This window comes from Gadus chalcogrammus, chromosome 7 (genome assembly GCF_026213295.1).
Source record: "Gadus chalcogrammus isolate NIFS_2021 chromosome 7, NIFS_Gcha_1.0, whole genome shotgun sequence".
NCBI lineage: Eukaryota > Metazoa > Chordata > Actinopteri > Gadiformes > Gadidae > Gadus > Gadus chalcogrammus.
In genome coordinates, this window is record NC_079418.1 from 14,560,557 (window position 1) to 14,582,267 (window position 21,711).

A 21,711-nucleotide genomic window follows, 5' to 3' on the forward strand; every position below is an offset into this window, starting at 1 on the left:
GTCTCTAGCAAGTAAGGTAGGCCAACAGCAGCACTGGTCTCTCTCCATCGCCCCCCTTTTCATAAATCCATTAATGCGCATATATTCTTATTCTAACTAGCTATAGATTTTTACCAACTTAAAGTTTGACCTATTTCGTTCTTTGAACATGTTGACGCCTTTCTATTGCATTTTAACTCAATTATGTATGTGTTATGTATGTATGTATTAGTTAATTAGCTTATTCAACTGCTAACATTGGAATATAATTGGGAAAAATGAATGTTCATTCTCTAAATATTAAATATTTTCAGCTGAATATATTATACTTTCACAATTAAACTGTAATAAATGTCTCTAAAACTGGACATAAATCACATTACCGTTCAACCATTTGAAATGTGTTGTCTCACAAGCGCCCCAGAGCCCCTCAGCCCTCAACGTTTATGACTGTGACTTGACACCACCCCTTATTTGATTCTACAATGAACATGAGTTACCTGTCAATCTCTCTCTCTCTCTCTCTCTCTCTCTCTCTCTCTCTCTCTTCTCTCTCTCTCTCTCTCTCTCTCTCTCTCTCTCTCTCTCTCTCTCTCTCTCTCTCTCTCTCTCTCTCTCTCTCTCGTTCTCTCTCTCTGTGTCTCTCTCTCACCCTGGATCAACTGACCTTCATGAGTTCCATGCCAATATTGTCCCTTCATTCCTGCCCCCCCCCACCACCCCCCACCCCCTTCTCACACACACACACACACACACACACACACACACACACACACACACACACACACACACACACACACACACACACACACACACACACACACACACACACACACACACACAAACGCACACACCAGTACAGGGACAAGGCAGAGGGTGGCTGGCTGAGTATCAACTGGTGACTTTATTTTCTATTTCTCTGTAGGTCAGCTCTCTTATGTCTTGAAGGGATGGCTGAAGCGGCTGAAGAGGAAGAAATTCAGTTTCTGCGCACGGTAAGTCCCACAATGTTAATGGCATCTATTTTGAAAGGTTGTCTGCTGATGAACCGCTCATGCAATGTATTTAATGTTGATAGTAAAATGGTTGAGCCTTTCCGTAGTGGCCCCCCAAACTTTTTGGAATAAGCGAGAGGGTGGGCCGCCACAGTCTTACACATTAATGGGAAACCCTGCTGCCAATTTGTTGGCATTGTACTCTATTTTCCATCCCATGCTACTCGATATGTCATTGTGTCATCCCTGTAGCATTAAAGCTGTTGCACCAAGCCCAACATTTACGTTTTTACGCTCTAAAACTCTTTTGCACTATTTCTTAACCTCCGTTTTTGCTTCACCAAATTCCGTTGGAAGTAGGCTCATTCCCCCCAGGTGAGCTTCCCATTAGCAAGGCTGTTTTGTAATCCATAGTAGAAATTGGAGTGTCATTATGATGTTGGCAGTGATGGTATAAACCTAAACCTCCCTTCTGATACCAAGACTGAGATTGGAGATGTGATCGGGATGTGAGGTATGGCATCACTGCTTCAAAGCAAGAGATTTTTAAATAGGCCACAGAAGTAGTGACAGAACACAGACACAAATCCTTAATTGTACTCAACATTATTTTGTGGCAATAAGGCTAACGAGATTGCTTTTCATAACCTTAAAAATGAACTATGATCTAATTTTAGCTTTCTACATTTAATATACTGCAGATCTTCAAGTCTAATTGTACAAACGCCAACTCCTAGCAAGTTGGGTCAGGTTTTATTTTTAAGTGGTGTGAGATTTTAGCTAATAATAGCTAGTTTTAGCTTCATCAGTGGCTGGCACCTGTTTGATAGCGCTCTGGTAAACAAACAGGGGCAGGGAGAAGGCTTTGACTCTCTAGTAATTGTTTGGTCTGTCACCTCTTAACAAACGGTTGACAGCCATTAAGAGCCAAATATGTCACAAATAAAATTAATGTAACAGTGATCATTATTAATACCACAAGAATTTCATTTAATGGAACTGGTTGCAATTTTTCGAAATGCCCACTGATAATCACAATGTTAATGGTCTGAAAGGCATGACATCAGCTCGATAGACCATACAGTACATCCTTCGCTCAGCTTAGAGTTTCTATATTTACAGTGTGAGGATTATCGACTTCATACACTTGTTCCTTTCTCCACCTGCTTCAGTCCATACGGGCAGCCCTATTCTGCCCTGTTAGGGGTGAGTGAGACAACATTTATCGTCTAGCCCACAGAGTAGTCAGCCTCTTGGCCTTGGATAATTCTTTCATTGGTTTTGTATCACAGGTGACACTTTGATGTAGGGCTAGTTCACCACAGATCATCAAGCGTCAATGGGTTTCAGGAAGCAATAGCATAGCAATTCACTATCACATTGTATCACGAGGAATCGCATTGTTCCCAAAAGTACATTAACAAAGTAATAACCTGAATCAAGTTGTGTGAATATTCAGCATTGAGAGACTCCTAGTGAAAGTGATGAAGTCATGTAAATCATATTTAGACTTGATATAGTTGCCGTTGGTTTTCCTAATTAAACTTGATGCATCAAAAGTAGATGCTGGCCTGCTGCACTACAATATTTACTCATTAAAGAATAGTGCTCATACTTAACAATGTAGGATAGTCTATTTTTTGTGTGTTCAATCTGAAAGATTGAGGGTTTTACACCCATCAGAACCTGCCTGTTAGCATTCTTTATTAAGCAAGACGTCTTCATCTGAGGACGAGGAAATGCATTAACAGTTGGAAAAGAGGTTAAGGTGGTTGACGACGATGACTCTGAGGTTGGTTGGATGTGTCCACGTAACATTAACGTGTACACACATGGAGTGACCCATTGCATTTCTGACCCTAAATGTAATTGAACAGTCAAGTAAATTTGGAAACGCAAGACGGAGTATAACCTCATGGAAGAAGCAGAAGAGTACATTGCTTCAATTTTGCAGGGTACATTCATTTTAATCTAGCCCGGCTGTAGAAAACCAAAACCAAACACTATGCCCGTTCCCTGCTTCACCGATCAGCCATTAGTTGACACAAACCTCAGCGAAGATGAGGTCCTGGACTGGCAAAAGCGGCATGTACGTCTCTGCTTACTAGAGGCATAGACCTTCCCGGATATTCTCACAGAGAGTTTCGCACACAGTTCACAATATGGGCTTAATCCTTCTCTTTGTTGGCCTTGATCTGTAACAAAGGCCCAACCCCAACATGCTCCTTTGAGCTAGGGGGCGATTTTGAGAACAGTGTGAGATAGAATTTTGAAAGTATCCAACTGAATAAATCCCACCCCAGACCTCCCTTCTTATCTACTCCCAAAACACATAACTAGCTTGTTAGCTTTAGGAATAGGTCTGGCTTGCCTCCGGGAAGACTCTGGTCTTGCACAATGAGTGCATGCACAGGTAGCCTCATAGGTGAGTAGACAGACATGCAGGCCATCGTCGAGCCACATGACATGATTGGAATCAAACAAATTAAACAAATATGACGAAAAAAATGCTTCTAGAAGAAATTGCCTACCCTAGCTTTAACGACCTCTGTATTCACTGTCCAACCCTACCTGTGCCTCGAGGGCTTGCCTCTGTATTCACTGTCTATCCCCTACCTGTTCGTTAATGACATATCTCTGTATTCACTGTCTAACCCCTACCTGCTCCTTAATGACCTGTCTCTGGATCCACTGTCTAATCCCTACCCATGCCTTGATGACCTGTCTCTGTATTCACTGTCTAACCCCTACCTGTTCCTTAATGCCCTGTCTCTGTATTCAGTGTCTTACCCCTACCTGCTCCTTAATGACCTGTCTCTGGATCCACTGTCTAATCCCTACCCATGCCTTGATGACCTGTCTCTGTATTCACTGTCTAACCCCTACCTGTTCCTCAATGCCCTGTCTCTGTATTCAGTGTCTAACCCCTACCTGCTCCTTAGTGGCCCTATCTCTGTTTTCACTGTCTTACCCAAGCCTGTTCATTAACGTCACATCTCCGTGCTCCCTGTCTAACCCCAGCCTGTTCATTAACGTCACATCTCCGTGCTCCCTGTCTAACCCCAGCCTGTTCATTAACGTCACATCTCCGTGCTCACTGTCTAACCCCAGCCTGTTCATTGACGTCACATCTCTGTGGTCACTGTCTAACCCTACCTGCTCTTTAACAACACATCTCTGTATTCACTGTCTCAATCCTACCTGGTCCTTAAAAAAACACATCTCTGTATTCACTGTCTCACACTACCTGTTCCTTAATTCCCTTTCGAGCAACTCTTGAAGGAAAAAAAGTACACAAAATAATAATAAGTAATAAAAAGTAAACACGGTTTTCAACCCATGTTACTTATTCCACCACGTTAAAACAACAGTGAGAAAATAGTGATGACAAAACCAGTTGAATTGCGATGATGACTAATGGGGGCGGCACCCTGCGATGTTGTGAGAGCTGTTCGGTGGACGCCTGGGCCGAGCAGTCTGATCTCACATGTCCACTGCTTTCCGGGGGAGAATGTGTCGGCGGCAGGTGCTGGGCCTGAAATAGAGGGCGAGAGAGGAGTGGCGGGCGAGCTAGAGCCAGACTGGCAGGGAGAGAGAGAGAGAGAGAGAGAGAGAGAGAGAGAGAGAGAGGGTACTGGAACGTCCACAAAGGAGAAAATACAAGTGAAGGTTAAGAATGGGACGTGGTAAAAAGCAGGGAGAACAGCTGTTTCTTAGGAGCTATTCATAGGATGTGCCTGTTCGCCGGCTTTCCTAATGGCTTTGACTTTTCCCAAGTCAGGGCCGAACCGTCTAGGAGTTGATATTATCAAGATCTGTCAGACAAATCCCCACCCGTCCCTCTATAAACCTAATGAGCCTGAACTGTTGATATGATCAAATCAAATCTATGACGAAATTAAATATTTGACTATCAAACAAATGAAAAATAAATGAAAAGCTCAAGCTGAGTAAATTTGTTTAGCCTTATTATTAGTGTGTGCAGGAATTATGAACAGGAACCAATGGGTGTATTTGTTCCTGAACATCATCCTTACGTAAGGATCTGCAGTGCTTTTGTTTTTTTCTGTCACAGTGAAAAGGCATTCAATATTCAGTGTCTATACTGTCTATATGTATCTCACTCGGACTCCCTTTGTGTCTCTCTGCAGGACGACCAGGTAGTGTTGCAGTGCACCGCGTCCATCCTAAAGGAGCAGATCAAGTTGTGTTTGTCATGCGAAGGCTTCGGAAACCGTCTCTGTTTCCTGGAGACCACCTCCAACGCCCAGGTGAACCATGTCCCATCCTGTCACTTCACTGCGTCCCCTTGTGTCCTCAATAGGTGTGTTGTTTGTTTTATAACAGGGATAATTCTTTTTCTAGAATGTTCCCCCAGACTTGGCCATCTGCTGCTTCATATTGGAGCAGTCGCTGTCTGTACGGGCACTGCAGGAGATGCTGTCCAACACTTCTCTGGATGAGGTAATCCACCGATAATCCACCGAAAAATACAAATGAAGTGAAACTGCTCTTTACATCTGAATGCGTACAATGTTTTTATGAATTTAACGCAAAAGTTACCGTGGTTTGAAATGTATGGTACCTACGGGCGCTACAAGAGGCACTGTGCAACGTCCCTCTGGATGAGGTAATCCACCGATGATCCATCGAAGAATGAATGAAGTGAAACTGCTCTTTGCATCTGAAGATGTACAATGTTTTTATGAATTTAACGCTGAAGTTTCCGTGGTTTGAAATGTATGGTACCAGTATAGGTGTGTGTTGTTCATCTAAACATGTAGGCTGTTTCTATGAATGTAATTCTAAACCATCAGGGGTTTAACACGTGATACAGTGTCATTACTGTACACTGCTTTGTACTTCTGTATAGTCCTTTAGGTTGCTATATGGTGCTTTGTAGTTTTTTATAGTACTGTATTGTATTATACAGTTCTTTGTAGTTCTTTGTAGTACTTTATAGTACTATACAGTGCTTGGTAGTTCTTTGTAGTACTATACAGTCCTTTGTAGTTCTTTATAGTAGTTTAAAGTACTATACAGTCCTTCGTAGTTCTGTATAGTACTATACAGTGCTTTGTAGTTCTTTATAGTACTGTATAGTACTATACAGTGCATTGTAGTTCTGTAGTGTACTTCATAGTACTATACAGTGCTTTGGAGTATAGTACTCTGGGTAGTGCTTTTACGCGTATGTGTAGCATGTAGCAACTGAAGTTCACTTTGTTCTCTTTTGACCCCACACCCCCTCCTCCCCTAGGCAGTTGATTTGGACAAATGGGTATGTCTGACCATTCTTTCCTCAAAAACCCAGACTCAAACTCACATCCGCCCAACCTCAGAGTCATCGTCGTCGACCACCTTAACCTCTCTTTTAATGCATTTACTCTTCAGATATATTTTCCATGAAAATATATATTCATATATATTTGTATGTATATATATATATATATCAATGCTCTTTTGTGATAACTGGGATTATGGGAATTTCTGTTGTTTTTGAAAATACTGTTTTGGAGTTGAGTGACGTCAAGCGGCCCCTCCAAGCATCCCCTCTAACCCGTGTGCTCGATGGTCTGTGTATACTAAAGCCTGTCTGTGGTTATAATCACAGTATAACATGTTGGTTGTCAGCCTGGACCCGCCGAGACCCTGCATTATGTCACGTCCTTCTTCTTGTGCTCGAGCTCTCTCTAAAATGATTCCAATGGGAACGTTTTCCACTAATGTGTTTCTTTCTGAAATCAAAACAACGTATTATGTAGGTTCAAAGTTAAACAGGGAGTAATTGCTCATGTCTATGATGATCATTGTTTAGAGGATTTTGTGGGACTGTCATCCTGATGGCATTGAGTGTATTTTTGCTGTTAGGTGAGGTTACTGTTCTGTTTAAAGGTCTTAGTTTGCCTGGACTTTAACGCTCAGTCTGTACTCCGACCTCTCCTGTAGTAAATAATATAAAATAATGAAATGATACAATGCAATCACTCCTGGTTGTTGTTTAACCGAATGGTTCTATCCCATAATAACAAAGAAGCCATCCATGCACGTTGTGTTTAGTTCACCATGGGTAACCGTCCCCTAAACCTCCTCCTCTTGTTAGTCATCACAGGGAGGGGGTCACCGAACCCTGCTGTATGGACACGCCATCCTGCTCAAACACACCCACTCAAGCATGGTAAGGACAGGCTACACGCACGGTGCACGCTGAAGGGGCAACACGGTGCATTGAGGAGGGAGAGAACAATGCACAATGGCCTTGTGTCCAATACAGAACAGTCTGAATAGAAGTGCACCACTCCAAACTCTCTCCCTGCAATAGCAGGTATTTCAGTATCTTTGCACAGCACCTTAGGTCAATGTTTTGTGAGATAGAACTTCGAATACTAAGAGAACTACATTTTCTGGGGACTTTTTTTTTTCGTTTCAATTCGGTGAATCACATTCACTTATATCGCAAATAGTGGTGTGAAGGGCTTTATGGGGACAGTAACACACATAATTAATTTAGTTTCAGTGCGATGTCGCTGACAATAAGAGGAATCTATGAGGCCAAACAATCCTTGATCCTAAGTCCTAACTCATGGCTCAGGAGCGACGGTGTTATAGTAACTGACGTCCTCTTGTGTCACCCAGTACCTGTGCTGTTTGACCACCTCGCGTTCCCTGACCGACAAGCTGGCCTTTGATGTGGGCCTGCAAGAGGACTCTACAGGTAGCTCTGGGCGTCCATATTTAACACGACATATCCACATCCACATTCTGTTCTACTCTTTCCTATTCTCCTCCACTCTGCTGTACTATAATCCTCCCTACTCTATTCTTCAATACCTAACTGCTCTCTAGTCCAGTGGTTTCCAACCTTTGACTTTACATTTACGTTTTACATTTAGGGCATTTAGCAGACGCTTTAATCCAAAGCGATTTACAATAAGTACATTTGTCATAAGAAGTATATCAATATATCGCTACAGTAAGGATGTTCATAGAACCAAGTGCAAGTACAACAATCGCTAGGCTAACCAATTCCCCGTGTTTCAGCGATGATAGCAGCTACTGCAGTTGCTACACAGTTAAGTACTGTAATACAATACAATACAACACAACACAATACAGTGTACTTTAGGGGTATCACTATCAAGGCCTTTCGTGAACCACCTCGTAGGCAAAAGATAATCTTTTTTTAAATACAAATGCAGTGGCACATAGTACCAGCACCCCATTTATACACATTTATATCTGCGAGAAGGCAATTTATACACAACTATATCTGCAGGCACGCCATGACCAGCGGGAAACAGTGGAAAGTCAGCAACGCTGCTCATGCCCCTAAAGGGTTAATTTAGCAAACACAATTTAAAACAACACATCAATGAAACACATTACAATGAAATACAGATGCTGAAATGTGTCCGTCTCAAGAATAAAGTCCCACGTACCACCTGCAGTACCCTTGTACACCACCAGTGGTACCACAGGTTGAAAAACACTGCTCTATTCTACCCTCCTCTGATCTACCCTATTCTACCCTGGCCGTTGATCCCCATTGATCATGATTACTTTGCAATACCGATGTCTATACCCCTGACACGCCATGCTGTCCTCTTGCCCTCTGACGCGGTGTGTGTCCCCAGGGGAGGCGTGCTGGTGGACCATCCACCCAGCCTCCAAGCAGAGGTCCGAGGGGGAGAAGGTCAGGGTGGGAGACGACCTCATCCTGGTCAGTGTGTCCTCAGAGAGATACCTGGTAGGTGTTGGTCTGTTGTTCACTGAACCTCCACGTGTGAAAGGGCATCAGTTACTCTGTCTCCGTCTTGTAGATCAGACTCAACAGGTGTGTCTCCTCTTGTGTGTGTGTGTGTGTGTGTGTGTGTGTGTGTGTGTGTGTGTGTGTGTGTGTGTGTGTGTGTTCCCAGCACCTCTCCTATGCCAGTGGGGACTTGATGGTGGACGCCTCCTTCATGCAGACCCTGTGGACCATGACGCCCGTCATGTCCGGCTGTGAGCTGGCTGAAGGTACCACCTCCAGCCCTCGTCTTCTGCCTCCTCGTTCTCCTCCTTTAATCCCCCCTCCCCTGAAACCCCCCCCCCTCGGCTCACACTCGACTGGGAAAGAACGAGAACGTCGGATCATGGCCTCGCAAGCGATGTGACGTTTTTAATACATAACTCATAGACCGGACTCAGCGCGCTCGGCCCTCTGACGGCTGCGTTCCTTGCAGCGCTGCGTCGTTGGGCTCCGTCTGGCACTGCTTTGGACCCGGGCTCCGGTTACCGCAGAGTTATCACAGAGAGGAGCCGTGATTAGTAACCAGACACCCCCTGTCACCAACTCACCTGTCGCCCCGTCTTCACGCCTGCGGCCAAGAACCACGCCTCCTCCTCCTCTCCCTCTCCCCAGACACTTCTGAACCACACAAGACACCCCCCTCCCCCCCACCACACCCATATTGCCATCCTCTGTTCTCACATGTCATGTCGATGATTGATGAGTTTCATGCCCTCGACATATATTCACCGCCCTCGACATTTAGTACCGTTGTGCAATAGGATAATGGTGTTAGTAAATGCTTAGCACAGTGCAGGAAAGCATAGCTTGGTGTTGCAGAGCATTGCAAAGAATAACATTTGAATCCTATTCAATAAAATAAATCCTGAATGAAGCTCATTATAGCATTATGCTGCCCTCTGTGTTCCTCTGGTCAGAATAATATCCCAGTATAGTGAAGTAATATATTGTGGACATAACCTGGAGGAAGCCAGTCGCAGCGTTGCACTGACCCTTTGTGTTCTCCAGGGTTCCTGACCGGAGGCTATGTCCTCCGCCTGTTCCACGGACACATGGACGAGTGTCTGTCCATCCCCGCTGCCGACCAGGGAGACGACCAGCGCAGGTGCCTGTTGTTCATCACACATAACATGACGTACAGCGCATCACGTTTGGTCTCAGTGCACTGACTGACCTAATGGTGGTGATTGTTGTTGTGTTCAGAGTGGCTCATTACGAGGGCGGCGCCGTCTGCAGCCACGCCCGGTCACTATGGCGACTAGAGCCGCTTCGCATCGGGTGAGTTCCACGTTCAAATTTTGTTGAACCGCCCATCACAGTTATCGTTCAGTAAGTTGACTTTAAAAGTACGGGACATTATGCCACTCTGTTCTGTGGTTTCTCTTTGTTCGAATAAATCAAATAAATCATGAAACAAGGCATAACTCCGCCCCTTGCCGTAGTTGGTATCCGTCCAGGCTCCTTGCCGTCACCACAGGAGTTCTTCTTTAACGTGGCGGTACTGCCGGATCCAAAACGATGCCTTTGGTCACTGTTGGTTGCAGGTGGAGCGGGGGTCACATCAAATGGGGCCAGTCCTTCCGTATCCGCCACATCACCACGGGCCGCTACCTCTGTCTGGACGAGGAGAAGGGCCTGCTGGTGGTCGACCCCGAGAAGGCCAACTCCAAGATGTCCGCCTTCTGCTTCCGCATCTCAAAGGCAAGTCATTTCACTGGAGGAAATACACGTAAACACCAAATATTAGTGCGTGTCACAAAACAAATAATAGAAGAATTAGACTTGCAGACCTATGCCCAAAGATGACTCCCTTGTACCTTTGTAAGGAGAAAAATAGCTATTCAGATCTATATTTAGATTAAGATTCTTTGTAATTGTGAAATAAAATGACTACTCTGACACAAAAAACACAATCCAAAAAGTTTTCAGTTTATTTCCAGGCACTACGGCCAATCAAAGCTCTTTACAATAATGTTGAAATTAATATAAACATTCACGATATTATTTTGACCGGGAATCCAACCGTGCACCGTGTCTTCATCCAAACTTCTCCACCTCCTCGCGCGTGACGGTGCTTCTCGTGCGTTCCCCCGCGCAGGAGAAGATCGAGGTGGCTAAGAAGAGGGACGTGGAGGGCATGGGCATCCCGGAGATCAAGTACGGGGAGTCCATGTGCTTCGTCCAGCACCTCACCACTGGACTGTGGCTCACGTACGCCGCCGTGGACGCCAAGTCAGCCCGCCTCGGACCCCTGAAGAGAAAGGTAGAGAGATAGCTGCTGGATGGAGGGAGAGAGAGAGAGAAAGGTAGAGAGAGATAGCTGCTGGATGGAGGGAGAGAGAGAGAGAAAGGTAGAGAGAGATAGCTGCTGGATGGAGGGAGAGAGAGAGAAAGGTAGAGAGAGATAGCCGCTAGATGGAGGGAGAGAGAGAGAGAAAGGTAGAGAGAGATAGCTGCTGGATGGAGGGAGAGAGAGAGAAAGGTAGAGAGAGATAGCTGCTGGATGGAGGGAGAGAGTGAGAGAAAGAAAGGTAGAGAGAGATAGCTGCTAGATGGAGGGAGAGAGAGAGAAAGGTAGAGAGAGATAGCTGCTAGAGGGAGGGAGAGAGAGAGAGAGATAGCTGCTAGATGGAGGGAGAGAGAGAGAGAGAGAGAAAGGTAGAGAGATAGCTGCTGGATGGAGGGAGAGAGAGAGAGAAAGGTAGAGAGAGATAGCTGCTAGATGGAGGGAGAGAGAGAGAGAAAGGTAGAGAGATAGCTGCTGGATGGAGGGAGAGAGAGAGAAAGGTAGAGAGAGATAGCTGCTAGAGGGAGGGAGAGAGAGAGAGAGATAGCTGCTAGATGGAGGGAGAGAGAGAGAGAGAGAGAAAGGTAGAGAGATAGCTGCTGGATGGAGGGAGAGAGAGAGAAAGGTAGAGAGAGATAGCTGCTAGATGGAGGGAGAGAGAGAGAGAAAGGTAGAGAGAGATAGCTGCTAGATGGAGGGAGAGAGAGAGAAAGGTAGAGAGAGATAGCTGCTAGATGGAGGGAGAGAGAGAGAAAGGTAGAGAGAGATAGCTGCTAGATGGAGGGAGAGAGAGAGAAAGGTAGAGAGAGATAGCCGCTAGATGGAGGGAGAGAGTGAGAGAGAGAGAAAGGTAGAGAGAGATAGATGCTGGATGGAGAGAGAGAGAGAGAGAGAGAAAGGTAGAGAGAGATAGCTGCTAGATGGAGAGAGAGAGAGAGAGAGAGAGAGAAAGATAGAGAGAGATAGCGAAAAGAGAAAAAAGTATAGATGAATGAATAGTGAGAGGGGGAGAGGGTGGGTAGATAGAGAGCGAGAGAAAGATAGAGAGATATAGGTGGTAGATGGAGAGAGAGAGAGAGATGAAGGTCAGAAAGAGCAAGAGAATGTGGACCTATGTGCTGATAGAGGCGAGAAAGATAGACAGAGAGAATCCACAACAAAGTGGTGGCCTGTGTTTTCATGTAAAACCAAAATCAAAACCCAAATTAATTGAAGGTGGAAGAAACCTAATAGTTATTTAAGGTATGGATGGATGACGTGCTGCTGTGTCCCCCCACCAGGCCATCCTCCACAAAGAGGGCCACATGGACGACGCCCTGACCGTGGCTCGCTCCCAGACCGAGGAGTCACAGGCCGCCAGGATGATCTACAGCACCAACGGCCTCTTCAACCAGTTCATCAAGTAAGACACCAGTTGAACCTGTTGATCTGGGAGGACCACAGACCAGTTTAAGCATGTAGACCCACATAACAGTTTGACCAGTTTAACCAGTAAGACCACATACCAGTTTCACCAGTTTCACCAGTAGGACTGCATACCAGTTTCACCAGTTTAACCAGTAAGACACCATACCATATCAATCACACATCTATTTAAATAAGTCCACACTGCTACCCTATAGAACCACTCAGCTGTTTCTTTCAATCATAAAAAACACTGTGATTGATCATAATGTGTTTGCTGTTTAATACATTATACTTGAGTTTGGGACAAACCCCGAAGCCTAGATGGCTTTACCTCAGATCCTATATTAACAGAACCATCATTTTGAGTCCCAGTGTCTACTGTACCTCCACGCGGCGGCTGGTCCATATGTTTGAGGCTCTGCTGCGTGTGCCCCCCCAGGGGTCTGGACGCTCTGAACGGGAAGAACAAGTCGGGCGGCGCGGGCTCGCTGCCCATGGACACGGTGGTGCTCGCCCTGCAGGACCTCATCTTCTACTTCCACCCCCCCGAGGAGGAGCTGGAGCACGAGGAGAAGCAGTCCAAGCTGCGCTCCCTGAAGAACAGACAGAACCTCTTCCAGGAGGAGGTGGGCTTCAACACAGGCCCAGAAGGGGTTCTACCTCCCCTTACATTTACCTATACATTTGGGGTATTTTGCTGTTGCTTTTATCTAAAGCGACCCGCAACCATCCATTCCCACATTCACACAGCGACGCCGTAGTTAACCACGCAGTGAGACAGCCCGCTCATCAGGAGCAGTCAGGGTGAGGCGTCTTGCTCAGGGACACCTCGACATTCAGCTAGGAGGAGCCGGGGATCGAACTAGCAGCCTTCCGGTTACCAGTCAACCCGCTCTACCTCCTGAGCTCCTGTCGCCTTCAAATGTAAACTGTCGCAATGTTATATTTGTGTTCATAAAATGAGCTGCTGTCGCTAACATAGCTTGCGGAACAAAGTTATCTTGCACTTAGTTCAATTTGTTCCAGGGCTTGACGAGAAGCCTTGTTTCAGGGCAAGCCTACTTAAGTCAATATCACACATTATGTGTTGTCCATCGCCCATACCTGTACCTCCCGTCTCTGCATTCAACCGTCTTGTTTTAATTAATATCCAGACATTTTCATGGCATGCATTTGCCTTTTGGGACGATATTGACTGCACACGTTCAAACCACAGAACTAGTGCACAGTGTCCTTACGCTTTCCTGTGCACCAACAGGGAATGATCACTCTGGTTCTGGACTGTGTGGACCGCCTCAACGTCTACAACACGGCTGCACACTTTTCTGAGTTTGCTGGAGAGGAGGCTGCTGAGTCCTGGAAGGAGATCGTTAATCTACTGTATGAACTGCTGGGTAGGTTCCCTCAGACGGACGGACGGACGGACAGACAGACAGACAGACAGACAGACATAATATGGATGGATAGACTGATGGAGTAGATTGACTGATTCATTGATCGAATGATCAATTGGGCTGTTATGGTCTCTCTCTCTCTCCTCCCTGTGTGAAGCTTCGTTGATCAGAGGGAACCGCTCCAACTGTGCTCTTTTCTGTGACAACCTGGACTGGCTGGTCAGCAAGCTGGACCGCCTGGAGGCCTCTTCAGGTAGGGTCCGGCCTTGCCTGCTCCTTCTGCCTCCTCTTATTCCCCTCTGGGTGGGAGGCCTGACAGCTCCTGTCTGGTGGAGCCAGGTGGATCCCAGACGTCTGCTTTGCAGATCATTTGACTCCCACTGGTTTCCCCCACAACAGGAATCCTGGAGGTGCTGTACTGCGTTCTGATCGAGAGTCCAGAGGTTCTCAACATCATCCAAGAGAACCACATCAAGTCAATCATCTCTCTGTTGGACAAACACGGACGCAATCACAAGGTCGGGAGGTTGTCTGGTCTGATGCGGTGTATTACATCATCTTATGATCACATATTAAAGTAAATGTTTGTGTTGTTTTGTGTGTGTGTGTGTGTGTGCGTGTGTCTGTTTAGGTGCTGGATGTGCTGTGCTCTCTCTGTGTGTGTAACGGTGTGGCCGTGAGGTCCAATCAGAATCTCATCACAGAGAATCTGCTTCCCGGTCGCGACCTCCTCCTACAAACCAACATCATCAACTACGCCACAAGGTGGGGTTATATCTACAACAACAGGAAATAAGAGCTGAGTTTGAGTTTGATCGCCGCGGGCCTGCATTCGAGTCTGCAGTGCGCAATTTTGTCCACGACCCCTGTCCTGACCCCTGTCTAGACCCTGTCTAGACCCTGTCTATAGTTGGTGTCCAGTATTTATCTGCTGTCCTACAGCACACTGTCTTATGGTATGGCAATTGACGGCCCTGAGTTAATCGTGCCTTTTCTCGCCCCAGCATGCGTCCCAACATCTTCCTGGGGACGTGCGAGGGCTCCACCCAATACAAGAAGTGGTATTTCGAGGTGATGGTGGACCACGTGGAGCCCTTCCTGACCGCCCAGCCGGTGCACCTGAGGGTGGGCTGGGCCCTGACGGAGGGCTACAGCCCCTACCCCGGGGGGGGAGAGGGCTGGGGAAGCAACGGCGTCGGGGACGACCTCTACTCCTACGGCTTTGACGGCCTCCACCTCTGGTCAGGTAGCGTCTGCAGTTCACATTCTGGGGGGGAGGTTGGTTCCATTCTGAGCGTTGTGGTGTCCTTGAGCCCGAAACCTAACCCCTCACACCACCACCAACCAGATGGCTGTTGCCTTGTCTGTTTGAGACAGGCACCAGGGTGGGAGTAGCTGAATGTGAGGCATGCAACCTGTCACAAGCGCCTTGAGTCGTTAAAAAATGAAGTCTATATTTATGCAGTGCTTTTGACCAGCTGACTTTACCTGGAAACTAAAAAAACTTTTTTCATGTATTTTTCACACGACCACGCCATGGGAGAGACTAAAAGCTTCACGAATGCTGAGATTATCTAATGCATTCATTTTGCATTAAATAATGTAGTATAACGAAATAAGGGAAATTCAGACATAAGTGAACAGGACAGTGAAAATCAAACACGAGGATAGAAACGTGAAAAGGCGTGACCTTAGCAGTGTAAAAAAACGCAGAGCACCAGAGAGCCTGTTGTGTGTTGATGTCCGCAGGCCGTGTCCCGCGGAACGTGGCCACGCCCGACCAGCACATTCTGACCGCCGACGACGTGGTCAGCTGCTGTCTGGATCTGAGCGTGCCCAGTATCTCCTTCCGCATCAACGGACACCCGGTGCAGGGAATGTTCGAGGACTTCAACCTGGACGGACTCTTCTTCCCCGTGGTCAGCTTCTCGGCTGGTGTCAAGTACGGACAGTTGTGCTCCGAGCCGTGACCATCCCAGGGGGAGCTTGTTGAGGGAGACAGGCATTGCAGAGCTGTGCACTCGGGGTGGCTCGCCCAGCATCCTATGGTTCTGCACTGATTGCAAGAGCATGTAAAGTACTGAGGCAGAAAACCAAACAAAGACAGGAAGAGCCGTAGAACAGAGAACCATTTAGGGAGGAAGAGAATAAGACATGTGTGGTGTGGACCTTGAGGTGGGACTGCAGAAAAATGATAAAATATCAACAGAGGGTGGGGCCGTTCTTAGGCTAGGAAGGGTTTCAAAGTTTCAAAGGAAGGATACTTGGAAAATGGTTACCGTACACTGTTCATATAGTTAACATGAGATACATTTATCAATTACAGATTCTACAGTTAACTTATGCTGTGTAAAAACTGATTGAAAAGGAAGAAAATGTACGTATCATAACATCAGTACTAATTACTGTCCATTTTTCAACCGCCAGGGTTCGCTTCCTGCTGGGCGGTCGCCACGGCGACTTCAAGTTCCTCCCGCCCCCGGGCTACGCCCCGTGCTACGAGGCGGTGTTGCCCAGAGACCGACTGCGCATCGAGCCCATCAAAGAGTACAAGCATGACTTCAACGGCGTCCGCAACCTCCTGGGGCCCACCCAGTCGCTGTCCCACACCGCCTTCACCCCCTGTCCCGTGGACACGGTGCAGGTACGGCCGCACCCCGACCCATCGGAGCATGGAGTCAATAAAAGAACGACGCCAACACTGAACTCTTCAACAGAACTGAAAAGATTCCGAACCTTTAGTAATCAAAAGAAAAAACTATAGTAGTTTGCAATGTAATGTTTGTTTACCTTTAATGTTTATAAGTTAGTCTCTTTTGTTACTAAAGCCTGGATGAAATGTCAGGATGGTTTATATCTTTAATCTTAGTATTGTTTAGCATCTACTTTCGGTTTTTGGTCTGTTTATGTTGTTTTAAGGACTCCATTCTCCTTGCAGATTGTGTTGCCACCTCACCTGGAGCGCATCCGAGAGAAGCTGGCAGAGAACAGCCACGAGCTGTGGGCGGTGACCCGCATCGAGCAGGGGTGGACCTTCGCTGAGGTCAGTTGTCTCTGGTGTGGACCTCAAATGAGGACACATCTTGCGGCTGGTGATTCAAAATGATCCAACAGGAGAACTTTTTCTTAGACGACTATGGTGTGTGCAGGTCCGCGATGACAACAAGAAGCTGCACCCCTGTCTGGTGGACTTCCAGGGTCTCCCAGAACCCGAGAAGAACTACAACCTGGCCATGTCTGGGGAGACACTCAAGTGAGCGCTTCAGGCCTTCAGGCCCTTTACTCCAAAGGGTTTCCTTTGTACTTCCAGACTGTATTGCCTTTGTTTTTCAAGGCTCTATCTCCAGACTATATTTTCAGGCTGTATCTCTAGAGTGTATTTCCTGTGTGTTTTTCCAGGCTGTATCTAGGACTGTATTCTTGTGTGTTTTCCAGGCTGTATGTCAGGACTGTATTTCCTGTGTGTTTTCCAGGCTGAATCTAGGACTGTATTTCCTGTGTGTTTTTCCAGGCTGTATCTAGGACTGTGTTTCCTGTGTGTACCCCCTGTCTGTGTTTGACTCCTTCCTGTGTGCTTTTATTTTGAAGGACTCTGCTGGCGCTGGGCTGTCATGTGGGCATGGGCGACGAGAAGGCAGAAGAGAACCTGAAGAGGATCAAACTACCCAAAACGTACGTGTGTCCGTTGACACTGTTACAACAGAGACAGAGTCTTTGTCGAGTCAATAATCTGATCACGTGCGATCAATAACGCTCTGCTGTTTCCCTCTCAGGTATATTCAGAGTAACGGGTACAAGCCCATTCCTCTTGACCTGAACCACGTCAAGCTGACCCCCAACCAGAACACTCTGGTGGAGAGGCTGGCGGAGAACGGGCACAACGTGTGGGCCAGGGACCGTGTCCGTCAGGGCTGGACCTACAGCATTGTACAGGTGACCACGAGCAGGGGCCGGCCGGGTTTAGAGTTTGATTCAGGATGTGGACCCGGTGTTTGTGATTCAAAACGCTCCAATGCAATGTCAAAGAAATACAAGACGAAATGTCCGATTTGAATGTTGAATGTCAAAAATACATAAGTAAGACAAACACAGGTTTACTTAAAACATATTTCTCAGAAATAAAATATTTTCAGCTGTGGAATCATCCTTCCATCAATAACCGTCATTTCCATGCGAAACATGATTTCAAACTGAACGAATGCCGTCACGCAGGACATATACAACAAGCGCAATCCCCGGCTGGTCCCTTATAACCTGCTGGATGAGAAAACCAAGAAGACCAACCGGGACACCGTGTGTGCCGCCGTGCGCACGCTGATCGGCTACGGCTATAACATAGAGCCCCCGGACCAGGAGTGCAGTGAGTACAGCGGCCCGCCCGACTCCAAGGACATACACCTGACCTCCCTCCTGGCATGGACAACAGACAACAGCTTTTATATCGACTTTCATCGGTTACAATTTTAATAGTATTCTGCGGTTGCTTTTGCATTATCAAGGATACTATCGGAACGTTGAAATTATATTTTTTCCATTTTTAAAACTGTTAAAGGAATCCTGTTATTGAAAATATTGCACCCCATTGAAATATTATTGAGATTCAGGTAATCAACAATGCTGTGGTAATGTGAATAACCCTATAAATGATCCCCTCAAAGAGTCTTTCTGTTGCACCTAAGGTGGGCCCGGGTCTGGCGGTAACCGCGGCGATAAGGTGAGGGTCTTCCGGGCGGAGAAGTCCTACGGGGTGACCCAGGGGAAGTGGTACTTTGAGTTTGAGGCGGTGACGGTCGGGGAGATGAGGGTGGGCTGGGCCCGGCCCAGCGTCCGAGCCGACACCGAGCTGGGCGCAGACGAGCTGGCCTACGTCTTCAACGGCTTCAAGGTACGATGGGGGCGCACTCAGCTCCCCAACCTACGCTCCCTCAGGGACCCTGATAGAGCATGGGGGATAACTACAACCCCGCCTTTGTCCCGTGTACAGGCCCAGCGCTGGCACGTGGGCACCGAGCCGTTCGGGCGCCAGTGGCTGTCTGGTGACGTGGTGGGCTGCATGATCGACCTGACGGAGATGAATATCATGTTCACCCTCAACGGGGAGATGCTGATCAGCGACTCGGGGTCCGAGATGGCCTTCAAGGACATAGAGATAGGAGAGGGTGAGTGGTCCTAGCTCCTCCATGTGATATCAGGTGATACCGTATCATTCTAGATTCTGTCCCCAATAATAATAATAATAATCATCATATTTAATTATTCAACGGCACCTTTCATGGCACTCAAGGTCCCCTTACATCATATAAGATCAGTATTAAAAATACAATAAACCAAAGAGCACCAGTAATTCTAAATAACTACAGTACAATCAACAGTTGGGCAGGCATTAAGTTACAGAGCATAGCTCCACAATGAGTTAAAATTCTATGTTTATTATTAGATGCAGCTAAAGTGAGTAAGCTAGTTTAAAAAGATGGGTTTCAAGAGCAGTACTGGATTCGACCCTGGAGTCCAGTATGTGGATGGAAGGGGGAAGGGAGTTCTGGAGTTGAGGTGCAGCATAGGAGGATGTCCTGGCCTCCATTGTGCAGAGGTAGAGGGCTGGTCACACCAGTAGACCTGCTTCTGAAGAACGCAGGAAGCCAGAAGGATTGGTAGTCAGAGTGAGGTCTGGGAGGGTAACCGGGGATAGATTACGAAGAGCTTTATGTTGTAAGTTGTATGTTGTTAAATGTATCCTTTGGGAACCAGGGAGCCAGTGTCGCTGAATCAGCAGGGGAGTGGTTCCCTGCTGACTCCGCCTCCTCCTCCACTCCCTCCTCCTCCCCCTGCTCCCCCTCCTCTCCCCACAGGCTTCATCCCGGTGTGCAGCCTGGGTCTGTCCCAGGTGGGCCGCATCAACCTGGGGCAGAACGTCAGCAGCCTGCGCTACTTCACCATCTGCGGCCTGCAGGAGGGCTTCGAACCCTTCGCCATCAACATGAAGCGGGACATCACCATGTGGTTCAGCAAGAGCCTGCCGCAGTTCATCCCCGTGCCCACCGACCACCCCCACCTCGAGGTGCCCCCCCCCCCCCCCTCTAGCGTGGCTTTATTCTAAAATAAGAGGGTCTTGATTCGTAACCCATGTACTGACATCATCTTCATCCCTTGTATTTTCTGACAACATGGTAGCAGCTGCACACACACACACACACACACACACACACACACACACACACACACACACACACACACACACACACACACACACACACACACACACACACACTGACACACATCTACATCAAGTGTATGAACTGACAGCAGCTACATCCCCTGTAAGTTCTAATAACAGCTCCAGCCCCTGTATGTCCTGAGAAGAGCTCCATCCCTTCTATGTACTGACCACATCCTCTGGTCCCCCCCCCCCAGCTGTCCCGCGTGGACGGCACGGTGGAGAGCGCCCCCTGCCTGAAGCTGACCCACAAGACGTTCGGCTCCCAGAACGCGGCCACCGACCTGCTGTTCCTGCGCCTCAGCATGCCCGTGGAGTTCCACCAGACCTACAAGGTGCGGGCCGGCACCACGCCCCTGACCCGCACCCTCACCATCCCCGAGGACCAGGTGCTGGAGATGGACCCCGACTCGGAGTACGAGCTGCTGAAGAAGTCGGCCACGCGGCACGAGCAGGAGGAGGACAAGAAGGAGGCGTCGGTGCCCAAGGAGACGCCGGCGCTGAAGAACGGGGAGAACGAGAAGGACGCGTCCACCGAGAAGAGCCGCAAGAAAGGGTCGGTGGCGGAGTCGTGGTGGAGTCATGGTGGAGTCATGATGGATTCATGATGGAGTCATGATGGAGTCATAGTGGAGTCATGTTAGAGTCGTGGTGGAGTCATGGCGGAGTCATGATGGAGTCGTGGTGGAGTCATGGCGGAGTCATGATGGAGTCGTGGTGGAGTCATGATGGAGTCATGATGGAGTCATGGTGGAGTCATGGCGGAGTCATGATGGAGTCGTGGTGGAGTCATGATGGAGTCATGATGGAGTCATGGTGGAGTCATGGCGGAGTCATGATGGAGTCGTGGTGGAGTCATGATGGAGTCATGATGGATTCATGATGGAGTCATGGTGGAGTCATGGTGGAGTCATGATGGAGTCATAGTGGAGTCATGGTGGAGTCATAGTGGAGTCATGATGGAGTCATGGTGGAGTCATGATGGAGTCATGGTGGAGTCATGGTGGAGTCATAGTGGAGTCATGATGGAGTCATGGTGGAGTCATGGTGGAGTCATGATGGATTCATGATGGATTCATGATTGATTCATGTTAGAGTCATGGTGGAGTCATGGTGGAGTCATGATGGAGTCATAGTGGAGTCATGATGGAGTCATGATGGAGTCATGGTGGAGTCATGGTGGAGTCATAGTGGAGTCATGATGGAGTCATGGTGGAGTCATAGTGGAGTCATGATGGAGTCATGGCGGAGTCATGATGGATTCATGATGGATTCATGATTGATTCATGTTAGAGTCATGGTGGAGTCATGATGGAGTCATGGTGGAGTCATGATGGAGTCATGGTGGATTCATGGTGGATTCATGATGGATTCATGATGGATTCATGATGGATTCATGATAGATTCATGTTGTATTCATGATGGATTCATGACGGATTCATGATGGATTCATGATGGATTCATGTCGGATCCATGTTGGATTCATATTGAAATCGTGATGGATTTGTGTTTCATTCATGTTGGATTCATATTGGGTTCATGTTGTCTTCATCTTGAATTTGTATTGTTTTGCATTTATTTGAATTCATGTATGATTCATAGTTTGATTCATAGTTTGATCATGTTGATTTGGATTAATGTAGACA

General features: G+C 47.3%; 1 pseudogene; it reads left to right on the forward strand.

Annotated features, from left to right (window-relative positions):
• The first annotated feature begins 788 nt into the window (after positions 1-788).
• The window catches only part of LOC130385989 (ryanodine receptor 1-like), a 67,848-nt pseudogene continuing 46,925 nt past the window's right edge, over positions 789-21,711 (forward strand).